Source organism: Coffea arabica, chromosome 1c (assembly GCF_036785885.1).
Source record: "Coffea arabica cultivar ET-39 chromosome 1c, Coffea Arabica ET-39 HiFi, whole genome shotgun sequence".
In the NCBI taxonomy this organism is placed as follows: domain Eukaryota; kingdom Viridiplantae; phylum Streptophyta; class Magnoliopsida; order Gentianales; family Rubiaceae; genus Coffea; species Coffea arabica.
The window spans coordinates 11838943-11854539 of NC_092310.1; the positions used below are offsets into that span (position 1 = coordinate 11838943).

The 15597-nt window shown below is 35.0% G+C and overlaps 1 long non-coding RNA gene across 1 annotated transcript; it reads right to left on the reverse strand.

The window, feature by feature from the left end:
• Positions 1-4696: 4696 nt before the first annotated feature.
• LOC140010959 (uncharacterized) lies at positions 4697-6791 on the reverse strand. Its single transcript, XR_011818169.1, has 2 exons — positions 6289-6791; positions 4697-5199 (listed from the first exon to the last, which is right to left on the reverse strand). It is a non-coding gene; the product is annotated as an uncharacterized lncRNA (long non-coding RNA).
• Between the last annotated feature and the right edge of the window lie 8806 nt (positions 6792-15597).

The window sequence follows — 15597 nt, forward strand, 5'->3', positions numbered from 1 at the left end:
GGGGGAGGGGAAGAAGAGAATGCAAATAAGAAGCCCTGGCTTCGAATCCTACCACTTAACCAAAAAAAAAAAACTCATAATAGGGAGAATGGTTGAGTTGGGTGGTGAGGGGAAAGGAATTATAAGTAAGAGATCATAAATTCAAAATCTCACACTTACAAGGAAAAAAGTAAAAAAAAAAAAAAAAACTCATAATAACAATTTTAGTAATATCTCAAATAAGACTATTATATCCTCTCGTGACTCTCTGAACAAATAACCCTAGCAATTAGACAACTATCATAGCAAGTTCTCTATTTATAACCCACAAAACTTGTAAAATAAGAAACAGCCATATAAGTAATTGCCTAATAAAATACCAATCTCTAAATAATAAAACTACTAAAACTTAAGTCTAATAAAATTACTAAATAATTGAATTGAAACTTCATTTGATTTTGTATGCCAACACATTCCACCTACTAATAGTGACTATGAATATGCCGATAATATTTAAATGCCTGTTGGCAAACAAAAAAAACGCGTACAGAGCGGAAGCAATTTTAACACATGTAAAAAATACGTGAAAAGAGGAGGAGAATAAATACAACAATAATAACTCAATAATTTATTAATCCAAAACTCAATAATAACAAATATCAAACCGTTTCACTCACGACAACTCACAAATCTCAATTATGAGATTTTCTCTCAAACCTATTCTCAACACTCAACTCAATTCTTCAACTTAACTCTTCAAATAACAATCTACTAGACTGATAGTATTTATAGACTGCAAAGTTTTCTAAAACAACTATAATTGTAAACCAAAATTTACTTGGAAACTGACTGAGATTTTCTAATATAATATGAAAACTAAACAAATAAGACATCAAAAGAATTAGGAAACTAAATACTAAAATAGTTTGGTTTAATTTCCTTCATTGCCTTTCTTAAATCAAATTCTTGACATTGTCATCTTCAATGCCATCACGAGTTTGAATTTTCTTGAACAATTCGATCGCTATATAAACAACATAAAATACCAACTTGCAATGAATTTTCAATTTCATCTTCGCGTACGGTAGTGAACGAAACTTGTACTTCTCAAACAGTTTCTTCATTTGATCACTCTTGTCAAAAAATTCAAACATATCCACCCATTCTTCATTAGATTCTCCATAATTTAATTTATCCATATCACTAATAAAATCCCCAAAAATCAGAAAATCATAATTTTTTACTAACAAGGTTTTCAACGTCACCATATTTTTTCTTTAATTTTTCAACACTAACAACTGTATCAACTTTAGTATACCACAACCTTCAATTAATTTGTCCACCTCACAATTGATTTCAACTGAGTCCATCACTTATTTTTTTCTTCGAAAAATTCATCAATCTTGACAAAATGAACAATTTCTACGTTGCCATGATCTTTAGGCACATCTTTAACTTCATCAATGACTTCACCTTTTTTCTCAATCACACATGAGATTTCTTCTTGAGTCACAAAATTTTCATCTTCAAGCGCACTCACAACTTCTACAATTTCTTCTTTCTTTGCTCATCAAATTATTCTTTTTCTTCTTCATCATCACAAATTTTTTCTCCAGCATAACCATAGGTTTTTATCAAAAAAATTTCCAAGCCTCGATGCTGTTTTTGCGTGTATGAATTTATTCACAACATGCAACTGGACTTGAGTGTTGAAATAGTGGAATGCCTTATAATCCAACTGTCTGTTCCTTTCTAACTCTTTAATTGCGTCATCTGTGTCTCGTACACATTCTATGAATCCCTTCTCAACGATATTCTAAATTCCAATAACTCAAAAAATCTTTCCATCATCAAACTCCAAATCTCAAAATCGACACCACAACGTGGTAAATAATATGGATCCATATTTTAATTATTTAACCTCCACTCAATTAGGATCAATTCAACGTCCAAATTATCAAAAACAAATCTTCTATTCTTGTGCTCCAATTTGCAAACAAGCCCCAGGATCAAAGCCTAGAGCTTTGATACCACTTGTTGGCATACAAAAAAAATGCGCGTACAGCGGAAGCAATTTTAACACATAAAAAAATATGGAAAAAGAAGGAGAATAAATACACAATAATTTATTAATCCAAAACTCAATAATAACAAATATTAAGTCGTTTCACTTATGACAACTCACAAATCTCAACTATGAGATTTTCTCTCAAACCTATTCTCAAGACTCAACTCAACTCTTTAAATAATAACCTACTAGACTGCTAATATTTATAGACTACAAAGTTTCCTAAAACAATTATAATTGTAAACCAAAACTTACTTGGAAAATGACTTGAGATTTCCTAACATAATATGGAAATTAAACAAATAAGACACCAAAAAGAATTAGGAAACTAAATACTAAAATAGTTTGGTTTAATTTCCTTCGGTGTCTAAAAACTACAAAATAGGAGAAGAATTTATGCAGTGGCTACTGACAGTTTCCGTGTTAATGAGTATACTTTTTCGATTATTTTCAATTGTACATTTTTATTTCTCATTTTAATGAATATTAATAATCGTATTTTATCAAACTCGGCTTGAAGCCATACAAAATAATTGGCCAAGTTTGAGCTTTTGAGTTTAGGCTTGGCTGAGCTTGGGCTTGGACAAAGATTTTGCCCAACAAGGCCCAAATGATTGCATCCGTTGATGCGATTTAAATTGTCCAGAACCTTGACAGCAAATAGGACGTGTTTTCTGACTTGTTTCTACTTTTTGTTTCTTTTTAGGACAACATCGAACTGGGACGTCAGAAGTTATCCGTCAATTTGTTATCTGAATGTGTCTTTCATATTGGGGCAGTTGAAATTTTTTGGGCCCGAAGTTAAATGCGGCCTACACATCTTCTTTTCAACACAGCAGTGTGGAAAAGAAATAGTAGGGCCAACCTCCAAAGTTTAATGTCAAATTAAAGAAATAATAGGGCAAATTCTGTGAACTATCCAAGCCCAGTTGTTAACCAACCTTATGCGGCAACTGTTACAATTTGCAAACAACTTTTGAATCATTTACTAAAAGTGCTCAATTTAATTTAAACAATTTATTCATCAAAATAGATAGACTTAAAACGGATTTGGGCTTTCAAAATCCACAAGAGACCGACCTTTTAGCAGGTAGTAGGGTGGATTTGGGTCAGAACTATTCTGACCCAACAAAGTCCGTGTATGGGAATTATCTTGACAAAATGAAACTATTTTGTACGTTTCCAAGTTAGGAAAAACTACCATTTTGATCCCTTATTTTTGAAATCTAGACAAATATATGTATAGGACTAAACGGTGAATCAACTTACTTGATGCTTAAATCGACCTTGGTTTGGTCAACCTTGTTTGCCAACTACTCAAATTCAGTTTGATCACCAAAATTTTTGGAATTTATAAGTAAAAAATTCAAAATAATTAAGCAAGCCAAGTTTCGATACAATTTAAAACTCATTAGAATAAATGAGTAATATTGAATGTTAAAAATTGTGTGCTTGATTCATTTACACCCTTACCAATGTGATCCCTCGTTTATCATGATGTATTAATTTAGTCCTTTATCTATTCAAAAATTGCCCAATGTAGGACCTTTAATGGTAAGCTGACGGAACCCAATGGGGAAGTCTCAGAAGTTGCACGTGCACCCTTAAAACAAAAAATAATGTCCAATTTACTCCCCTATTTTAAGAATTTTTATCAATGTGGTGCTTTAGTATCATGAAGAACCTATTTGATCTCTTAAATTTTGTTACTTGGCTAAGTTGATCCTTGTAATGACAAATGGAGCCTCTTAAGGGTTTCTAACATTAATTTCATTAAACATTCAAAGAATTATATACAAATCAAATCATAAAACTCCTAAAACTGGGCCAAGCTCTTGATAATGAAGAAAATAATTTTAAATTCTTTGTTAAACATGAATCCTAAATATAAATTTAAACATTTTCCTTTCACCTTTGGCATATGTTTTCATCATAAAGTAACTAAAAAAAAGGAAAAATGACATACCTTATTATAAACATTTTGTTTAAGATTTTTTAAGGCAAATAAATATAGTTTTTCCCATTGTAAAGTTCAGTGGGCCATTGTAAAGTTCAGTGGGCTTTACCAGTTTTAAAAATCAAGTAGGATTTTTGAAACTTTTAATATTTTTTTTCTAGACCGATGGCACAAAAGCTGTTAAATGGTCTGTCAACTCCATAAACAACTCTGAATGTTTGAATAAAAGGAATTGACCACATTTTTTTAAGTTTAAGAAACAAAAATGGTTCATTATGATACTAAGGATGATATTATTTAAAACTTTAAAGGTGAGCAATCAAAATAATCAATTTTTATGAAGATAAGGGATTCAATTACACATATAGGAGATAACAATGATGTGATCCCAATAATAAGGAACTAAAATAGTAATTTTTTTTTGTAAATTATTTCTATTGGCATATCCCATACACAGGATAGGGATACAAGTCCTTCAATTTTATTAAAATATCAAATTAGAACAAAAGCAAATTATCCGGGTGGCCATTAAACTTTTGCAATCGTCAAGTTTTGGCCATTGAACTATTAAATGTCTGATTTTGGCCACTGAAATGTCAAAAGTTAAGACTTGAGACCATTCCATTAGATTTAGTCGTCAAATATGCTAGATTTGACTGCCGCGCAATTCCCAAGACAAAACAAAGGGGCAATTTAGGGAGTTCGATATGCATCTTCTTCTTCTTCTTTGTATAAACTAAAGAAGGAGTAATCATGATACCACAAAATCTTCTATTGCTGCAACGAGGGAGAAGGAAATGGAAGAAGCCCACCATTGGGTTAGAGGAAGTAGGAGCAAGCTCAACACTACCTAGAGCTGTGGCAGCAAGATCCATGCCACCTCTTCTTCTCCAATTTCCCACTGTGAAAGGGGATTCTTTACCTAAATATGCAAAATTTACATTGATCCAACCCTTTTTCGAATTTGTTAACTTTCTCTTCCTAGATTTTTTGGGTTGATGAGCCCCTCGTCTTGTTTGTTGTTGTTCTTGTAAAACTCCTTCATTTTGCTGCTGCTGTACAAATTCACTTTCTTGTTGCTAAACCTGCTGTTGCTGCTGCTGAGCCTGCTGTTGCGGCTGCTGATAAACCTCCTGTTGCTATTGTTGGTGGTGGTAGTGGTGCTGCTACTAGTCTAATCACCCAATCCATCATTCTACGAAATGAAGATCTTGTTCGTCAACCATTCCTGCTGATTCTTAATCCCTCCATTCACTTTGTCATTTCATTTTTCTTCGTTTCTCAAATGTTTGATGTTTGGATTTAAGCAAAAATAAAAGGAAGATGAGGAACCAGATGCATAGGAGAGAAAGAAATGGTAAAAGCACTCTTTTCAACTTTCTAATTTGCCCCTTCGTTTTATCTTGGGAATCGCATGGGCAGTTAGATTTGGCATACTTAATGATTAAATCTAACGGAATGGTCTCGAGTCACAACTTTTGAAATTTTAATTACCAAAACCAAACATTTAATAGTTCAATAACCAAAACTCGACGATTGCAAAAGTTTAGTGGCCATCCGGATAATTTGCTCTTAAAACAATGTTTTTAAACTCGGACCACTTAGCAAATCGATTGACCGATTGGTTCGATGGTTAATCAATTCAATCAGTTTAATTACCTGATTAACGGTTCTCTGTCTTTTAAAAATTAAAATAAAATAATGTATGCTTTAATAAAAGTCTTCATCTGTGCCAAGGGATATGCACGCTAAGAAGGAGTATATGCCAAAGGAATATTCAATTAAGGAAACATGCACCAGAGTAAGAAAGAAGAAGATTGTCATCAATATATTAGATAATTATCAAAATTTGATCATTACATTCTTTTATACAATATCTTACGGCCGACATATTCTCATAGGTGGAAAATTAGTGTAGACTCCTTGCCAAAAATTTAGGACTATCATATGACAAACCAAGCATTGGCAAAAAATTTCTCAAATTAGGACTTTCTAATGAATTTTTAAAAAATTGTAAATAAATTGCCAACAATTAGGAATTTCTAACGAAACTCCCAAGAAATCATCAATAAATTCCAAAAATTAGGACTTTCAAATGAAATTTACGAATATTCATAAAATATTTGTCAAAACTAGCACTTGCAAAACAAATTCCCAAAAAAATCATTAATAAATTTCTAGAAATTAGGACTTTCAATTGAAATTCCTAAAAATTCATCAAATATTTCCAAAAATTGGATTTTCAAATGAAATTACTAAAAATTCCTCAAGGCTCTCAAGCTACCTGCTCAATGGATCCCTCCAGATGGTCCTCGTTGTCGTTGGTGAAGGAGCACAGAGAAGCTACACCTTTGTTGCCATTGGTTGAGTGGGAACCAAGAGCGGTAAGAAAGGAAATCTTTGTATACTTATGGCTTCTTTATCTTCTAAAGTTCTTGCTGCTGAACTTGGCTTTGAAACCAGACGAGGATATGACACAAAACCAAGGAGAAGTGGAAGGCATCTCAAAGGTATGCTAGGCCAACATCAATGGTCTCCCACGACCAACTCTAAGGCCCTGCCTTTTACTGAGATGTCTCTAACTTTCTGTGATTAGGTTTAATTCTTAAGCCGATAGAATCATAGCCATAAGAGATGGGAAAGAGGAAAAGCTCGAAGGGAAAGAGAAGTAGCTTAGCGACTCATGATTTACAAGAACATACAAAATTTTATTAATAAGAGAATATTACAAAGCAAACCTAACCTTAAATCTAATACTAACCCTAAATCTAAAACTATCCTCAATTTGAGCACAAGTATTAGTGCCATCCTCTTTTATACGAAGAGTGGAGGATAGAATCACCCAAGCACTGACTTCAAGAATATGGTGACTCACATATCTCTTGATGACTCAATACCTTAACTACGTGCCACATGCCCAGCTAGGTTCACGATTCATCATACATGTTGATAACTCAGCAGGACACGTGTCACATTAAGACACTAACTAGATAATGACTCATCACCCATACTGCTGACCCAGAAGGACACATGTCAGATTTATTGATGAACTCAGCGGGACACATGTCGAACTTCTTGATGATTCAGCAGGACACTTGTCAACACTAAAACTATCCTAACTAACGACTCACCATCGTATTACAACATACATGGCATCAATTACTATATTACATCATCTATGACATCACATGTCCATGAAGTCTTCGAGTCTTCTTTTGGTTTTGGCTTTATGCTATTGCTTCCATCCGTCTGGTTTGATTTGGACCCCTGTTCTAGGTGGTGACCAATTAGATGGTGACATGTCAATATCATCCAGGGTGAAGGGACCAAGATCATAGGGATCTTAAGAGTCCTACATGGGATATTTGGTCTGCATAATCACCCTTGGACTTTTGTACTTAATCTTAGTGCACATGATTGGACCTGTAGTTCCACGAACCATAACTGCCTAGCCAAATTTCTAGAGGAATAGTTTTATTCTTTTGGAAGAGATATCATTGAGCTTTTGAGTATTCCTCTTCCATAGCTTGGATGGTGTAAAAATGATGGCGGTACACCAAAAATGATGGTAGTGTTTATACCTTTGAATCTTGAAGGTGAACTAGTCGATATAACTACACAATCATATAGTTCGAGTGCTGGGTAAAAATTTGGTTCCAGTAAGAAAGTTACTTTAATCAGGTCAAGAACTTGACCAAATTGGGAGAGAGATCCATCCTGAGCTGTAGGTAGTGCAACTCCACAAGGATAAAGAATTGGTGGCATAATTACCAGAAAAATCATAGTAAGGGATGAGGAAAGTCCTTGAGCTGGCAAATGAAGATCTAGGAGAATGGATAGTTTGGATGGACTCCCTAATAATTCAAGATTGATCTGCCATAATTTCTGAAGACTTTAGGTTCATGGAAAATCCGTTGCTCTATAAAGTCTGACTGCTTCCACGGAATTCTTAAGGATAGGAACTTTGGAAGATACTTTGGTGGGTTAGAAGATGATGCTGGAGAGAACATCATGATCTGTGGGTTGATTTGATCAGGTCTTGAGAAGAAGTCTGCTACCACATTGGATTTTTCTTTGATGTGCTTAACATCAAAAGAATATTGTGAGAACCACGTGGCCCATCGAAAAAGTTGTAGGTGCTAAATAGTCTTCTAGTTGAACTGGAGCATCTTGGGAAAACAGCTCATGCTCATTTCTACTAAGAAAGAGTGGCCAAACACGTGAAATGAGAATAGCTTAATTTCATATTTAATTGCCAATATTTCCTTGAAAGTAGAATGATAATGTTGCTCCGATTCTTTGAACCTTCCACTCGCATATCCACATAGTAGTCTGTCTCCATCATGCGATGACTCCACCTCTCCCTAGGGCATACCCCAGGGTTTAGCGGCCGCCTGCCTAACTCTCGTCAAAACTCACTCACAAGCCCCAATAGTAAAACAACAACCTTAAAACAATAGCAATTTCCAAACTTCAAAATACATACATTGACATCAATTATCCATACAAACTCTAAATACAACGAAAGATTTAAACTTACAAAAGACTGATATAAAGCTAAGAAGTGGCACTAGCACATTTAACAAAAGATTCTAAAGATTCAATATATATATATACAACAAAAAATTCAACGACTCAAATAGAAACTCCTGCATTCTCCGACTCATACTTCCAAGTTCTCCTCCCCTGTAAGGAAAGCATACTAGTGGGGTGAGTTTTCTCCCACTGAAGTTTCAAGAAAACATACAATCAAAGTTGCAAGATGACATGCACATAAATCAAAATCTCAAAGCGAAAAAAGTAAAGGACAACAAGATAAGTCATGAACGTTTTAAATAAACATTTCAAATAAATAATTAGCACTTTTACGCATAAGAATACAGTGGCTCATGTGAACCAGTTCAGTGGCAGCTTGTCTAGAATTCGTTGACACTCTGTCAACCTTGAAAATACAGTAACAATACCTTGTAGATCACCACTTAACTCTAGTTTCCATCCATCAATAATCTCCCTACCAGACTCAAACAGCCACCAAATATAAAACAATAGGAGGGGTAATACTTGAATATACCGAAACTAGTGTAATAAATAGTAAACACTACCCACGGTTCGTCAATCTACTCGACCAACTCCTTGGCGACTCGATTTGGCCAACTAGCCAATTGGGGTTAGGATGCCAAGCACTCAGTATAGTCGATGGTATATCATACCCAAATGACTGTCAATTTACGCACATGAACGTTATTTTGCTTGTAAACAATGTTATAGTAATTTAGTCAAGTTAGACCAAGCGCGATAAAATACGCACTTGCCCAGCCAAAATCAATTTAAGAGAACTTAGCATTTCACTAGCATTCAATCAATCAACCATCTAATCAAGATAGCATTTCAAGTATTTCACAATCTCATCAAGATAACATGTCAATCAAGTAACAAGTCCTAACATGCAATTGGAACATTCACCAACTTATTAGGATCTTTTCACTTCAATCACTAGTTCTCCCTCTTGGCCACTCTCGAGTCCTGCAATCATATAGTATAAATGAGAAAATTTGAATTACAAAACCTCCACTTAGAAAACACACAAATTCCAAGTCTTAACCCCTAACATAGCTTCCAAAATCACAAAGTTTCTTATTCAAGTCAAGGGAAAAATCACGTGCATGCTAGATCAATGTTCAAACATAATATGGAGCAAAAATATTTCAATTAAAGTCAAGAATTTTGAAGAAAACGGGACAAGACTCTTGGTGTTCAAAACTGAAAATTTTCAGCAATAAAATGATTTAGGGAAAAATCATTTTCCTCCTCTTAAACCTCTTTGTTTTGGCTCAAAACCAATAGATATGTGAAGGTTAAGGTTTTATCAAATGTCTTGAGTAAGGGTATATCAAAATCACGCTAAAAATTGAAACTCAAGCTCTCCCTCTCTCATTTAGCCAACCAAGCCAAAATTTGCAGCAAGTTGTCCCCAAATTCCTCCATCTAAACTTTCAATTTTCAATCTTATTTTCATGGCAAATACACAATAGATCATAACTAACATGTCACGAGGCATATGGCACATATTCTTGGTAATGTGAGGACTTGTAAAATCCCTTATATTTTTCTTAAAATCCCCTTTTATTTGAAAATTATTACTTTAGACTAACCTTACTACTTAATCACCCCACAATAAGTGCAAATGAACATAGAATTAAGGGTTTTCCGTTTCATTTTCAAGTTATCGCAAATTAGGATTTTTACGTCTTTTCGTAATGTGACTATTCGGTACGGAGTGTGTATCAAATTTGGTGATTAAGAGTGAGTTTTAGATGATATTAAGTGAGAGATTAGAAGTGATAATAATAAGTTAGTGAATTATAAGATAAAATCCTAGTATACGCGATTTAAGGAAAATCGGTTCGAATCAACGGGTATTGTTCACTACCGATGGAACATACCATTTGACCAACATTTTTAGCAAGTTAATGTGAGGACCCAAAGATTTTCACATTTTCTCAGCATTATTTTATTTCTTTGATTATATTTTATACTTTCCTTGGAAATATTGAATTTTCTATGCATTTTTACAAGTAAGTACAGTTTTAAAATCATCTTCCTAATATGAGTTAATGTACGTTAATTTGAAGTGTATTATTGACGTGGGACCCGCTAGTACGGTAAATGCGTTATATTTTGGCAACTTGTTAGAGTTTTGTATTAAGTAATATTATTTTACAAGGTGCTAGGAGACAATTGAAAGTTAGCTAGACAAATTACCATTGGTAGACAAAAGGATAAGCTTAAAACCCTAAAAGGAGGAGCCAAGTGTCACTAGGCTATTAGAAGTTGGACTTTTGACCAAGATTGGTAACTTTACTAAAATCAGATTTTTGACAAAAATTCATTCATTTTCTTGTCTCCTTTGGCTGAAATTAGTGAGAAAGAAACCAAGAGAGCTCTTCAAGTTCTAGCTTCAAAATTTGCTCAAATCTTGAGTTTCAACCAACTAAATCACAAACTACACCATACAAGTGATCATTAGGGAAGGTTAAAGGTGTTGGTGGAGTTGTTTTGGAGGAGGAAAGATTAACCTCCTACCTTTCTTGTGGTTTTAAGATATTTTGCCAAGAACATCCTCTTTACTTCAATTAATTGCTTATTAGTGATTTTTAGTTGATTTAGATGTTGTTTTGTAGAAGATTGGCACTTGAATGCATGAATTCCAACTTGGATGATAACCTGCCCTGTTTCTGCCCGGTTCTATTTCACCTTGTTAGAGGCTGAACTAGCCTTAGTACAAAACATGAAAGTTGTAGAGAATGATGTTTTGTAGTTGTCTAAAAAATTTCAACTCAATCAGAGCAACGTAGCCTATGAAAAGATCAATATACCCCTGCTGCCCTGTTTCTGTCCGAAAATGAAAATCAGCCTCTGTAAGTGGTTAGTTTGACTAGGAATATTACCGAATTGGTTGATGATGTCTTCTTAAGAATTATAGCTTTGTATCTTAGCTTTAAAATGGCTTTGGAATTACCTGAATTGGAGTTGTGTGTGCTGAGATATGAGTGAATAAAGCAGGACTACTAGTTGATTTCTGCAGTGAATTTTGAACTGGAAAATTTGGAGTTGTTTTGGTAAATTTGACCTAATTAGGGTGAGAACTGGACTGAGTGGTCTTCATGAAAGTTGTAGGTCTTTGTCTCAGCTTTTCAACTCCTCCAAGAACGCCTTAAACGGACTTTGGTAGCCTGCGATATGGCCATTTAAAGGTAGTACGGTTAATTAGCCGATTAGTTGGAAGTTGGTTCTGGGAATTGGGAATTTGACTAGGTTACACTGGAATTTGGACTAAGTAGTCTTCATCAAAATTGTAGTCCTCTGTCTTAGCTTCGAAATGGTATAATACATCCCAATCCGATAAGCGTAGTTTCGGATGTGTCCGTTACGCAAAACCCGTCAAATCTGTCTTTTGTTAAACTTCATTTCCGCACATGTTATTAGCTTGATTTTTGTACTTATATGACTTTGAGCCTATGGAATGGCTATTGAAATGAGATGATATTGTGTGTGACTTTGGGAGTGATTGAGGAAAACAATGAAGTCATAAATGGCTGGAAAAATAGGTAAATACAAAGGGCATGCTGCCCAAATTTTCGCTCGAGGGCTAAGTTTCTATTTGAATTTGTATATTTTCGTTTGGCGAATACTATGACCGCTTTCCATCTTAAAACATGATCCTTCTTCAATTGAAAACTCCAAATGTTTACTTACGCTTACCAAATAAAAAGAAGTGGTTTAGGGTTTTTTGGGTATTTTGTCCTCCCTTTTACATGAATTTCGTTAAGACATTTAGTCTATAATATCTACTTGAATATGAGATGATTTTGAACCATAAAAATGATCCCGAAAACAGTATTTCTTAGCCTATCTAGTTGGATTCCGACTTGTCTTTGGTTCAAGTGTTTCCATTGGAAAGTTTTATAACCCTTTTGAGTTGGGTTTTACGTTTGGACTATGAAACCCTAGTTATTTTTGTCCACAGGTCCAAATGTCCTCGTTTCACTTTAAAGTCTTTTATATGTTCTACTCATCAATTGTCGAGTTCTTTGATTTCACCTAATTGTTTGTGTTAGATGAGCTGTAATATTCTTTCTTGTTTAATCTTAGGTTTTCTTGGAGACTAAAGATAATATCTGGAAGGAAATTTTGCACGTTGTTTTGCGTATATAGGTGAGTGTTCCTTGTTTGTTATATTTCCTTGACTTATTGGCTTGTTATTATTGATTGATAATGTGTTAAGTGCTTTCAATGATTGTTAAAACGAGATTTCTAGGCGAGTGTGTACTTTATCGCACTCGACCTAAATAAATGTGAAATTTTCAATGACTAAATGATTAAATGCTAGTTGCACATGAATGTAAGCCGTTTGGCTGAATTGGGCCTTGCCCTTCGTTACCGATCGACTCGAGCCAGAAGCGGACTCGGTCGGGCGATATGGTGACCCTGGGTGTGAACGTTGGTATACTCGAGTATTACCTTGTAGGTTGGTGGAGCCTGGCCAACGTCCAGGAGGGGGTGAATGAAATGAAATGAACGAACGAACGAACGAGGGTTTTACTTACAAAAATGCATTTTCAAACGATTGGAGGAATAAGGGGAAATGTCAGGAGAACGAATGAACGAACGAAAGCATGGTTCCCTGTGAGCCCGTATCCTTTTAATGAATGTGTTATTACCGCTTTCCATTGTAAATGTTTCTTGAATTATTGATACTCTATGTTTAATGTATTGGATTGATTGTTTGGTTATGTGTTCAGAACCTCACTAAGCTTTTAGCTCATCCCTTTAGTTTTGTTTTCCTTAACAGGAAAGGTGAGCCAGGACGGGAGTTTTGGATAGACTAGCCTAGACTAGTTTCTTGGTTTCTTTTGTAATGGTTCTCGCCCTAGTGCTTGGTACGGGTTGGATGTATGAAGAATTGAGAACCTTTGTATATTCGATGTTTGTACTCTAATGCACATAAGTTTTGCGTTAAGTTTTGGATTGTCGTTATATTTATTCCTGTGTTTTATTTCGATTTTAATTGAGGACTGAAGTGAACGACTGAGTCCCTGCGAGAGCTGGGCAGGGGGTCCGCCGAACCCTCTGGTTCGGCTTAGGGGGAGGTGGGGCTATCACAGTTAATCTCATTGTTATTAGAGCCAAAATATCAGCTCTAAATCTGATCAAGGGGGCCGAAATATTTGACCTCAAAAAACCAAAGGAAAAGAAAAAAATTGAGATGTGATCTTGTGTGGACAAGTGGAGACCATCCAAGAACCTTTGACCCAAACTATGACTAAGCCTTAAAACTATCTTGAAGCTTCTTCTTCTTCATTTTTTTTAGCTTGTGACCGAAACCTTGAGAGAGGAAACACAAGGAGAGGAAACTCCATTATCATCATGTAGCTTAGTTTTTGTGAGTGAAAAACACGATTCTAAACTGATTAAATCGTTCTTTGAGAGCTTAGGAAGCTTGGGGAGCTAAACTTTGCAAGGAGAGGTGAAGGATATCCCTTGTAAGCCTATTATTGAGGTATATTGGCTGTCCATCATCTTTAGTTCCTTTATTCTTGCTTAAGTTGCTATACAATTCATATTTTTGGTTGATTGATAGCTATGCAAGTAGTTGTGATGATTTTTGGAGAATTGGTAAGTTAGGGTTTTGTATTGTTCAACCATATTTTTTCTTGTTTAGATGGAATATGCTACGAATAAGTGTAGACAAGGAGGTGAAGTGGTGTTTCAAGCTAGAATTGTGAAGATTAGCACTTGTATTCATGAATTCCAGTTTTCAGTTTTGTAATTTCCCTGTTCTGACTGGTTCTGTTTGACCATGAGGGAGGCCGAATTAGGCTTAGTACAAAACATGAAAGTTGTAGGGAATGATGTATTATAGCTTTCTGTAAGATTTCAACTCAATCCGAGCAATGTATCATATAAAAAGACAAAAATACCTCTAACTACCATAGGTAGAGTTCTGTGGACAGTGTTGACATTTCACCAATCTGACCACGTCTGTTCACCCGGATACATACTGAATTAGCATTTGTCCTACAGATATAAGTTGTAGTGTTATGTTTTAGCTTTTCCAACGGCCCTGAAAACGCCTCAATCGGACTTCGGTAGCCTGAGTTATTGTCATTTACGTATAGTGCGGTTAACTAGCCTGATTTGTGAGATTCTAGTTTTGTAATTTAAAATTTTGACTTGGATACACTACGAACTGGACTGAGTGGTCTTCATCAAAGTTGTAACCCTTTATCTTAGCTTCAAAACGATATGAATTGCACACCAATTCGAAAAGCGTAGCTTCGGTTGTGTCCGATACGCTAAGCGACGTCAAATCTGTCTTTTGTTTTATGACTTAAACTTCATTTTCGGACATTTTCCTAGCTTGATTTTGTACTTGTGCGACATTGAGCCTATTGAATGGCTATTGAAATGAGATTATTTTGTGCGTGACTTTGGGACTGATTGAGAAAAGAATGAAGTCATAAGTGGCTGGAAAATAGGTAAATACAAAGGGCGTGCTGCCCAAATTTGCGCTTGAAGGCTAGGTAGATATACTCGCGACTTACGTAAGGATTTGAGAATGAATACCCCTTGAACCATCGAGAATATTTGCGTCTTCTTTTATCAAGGTATATAAGTTAAAACTTGGCTGACCTTGTACCCTTGGAAAAATAAAATTTATGACTAAAAGAAATACGTTTTCACCATTTCTTCGACTCAAATGGTATTTCAAGTATAATTGCTTTAAAGTTTCAAAGTTTTAAGAGCGAGCATGAATTGTTCGGAATTTGATAAGTATCTTGAATACTACTTAAACGAGTTGCATTTACTTGATTTTCTTAAAGTGAAACTCCTATGTTTCGCACTCTAGAGAGTTTTATATTCGTAAATGATATTTTATCGCAAATTTGGACTCCAACCAAGGAGTTGGACCTGAACGTGACTTTTGAGAGGCATTAGACCTTTGGTGAGTGCTTCCAAATACCTGATTGAACTGGACACTTGTTTTCAATACTTGACCAATGTGATTTAATGATATGTCACTTGTTTGATC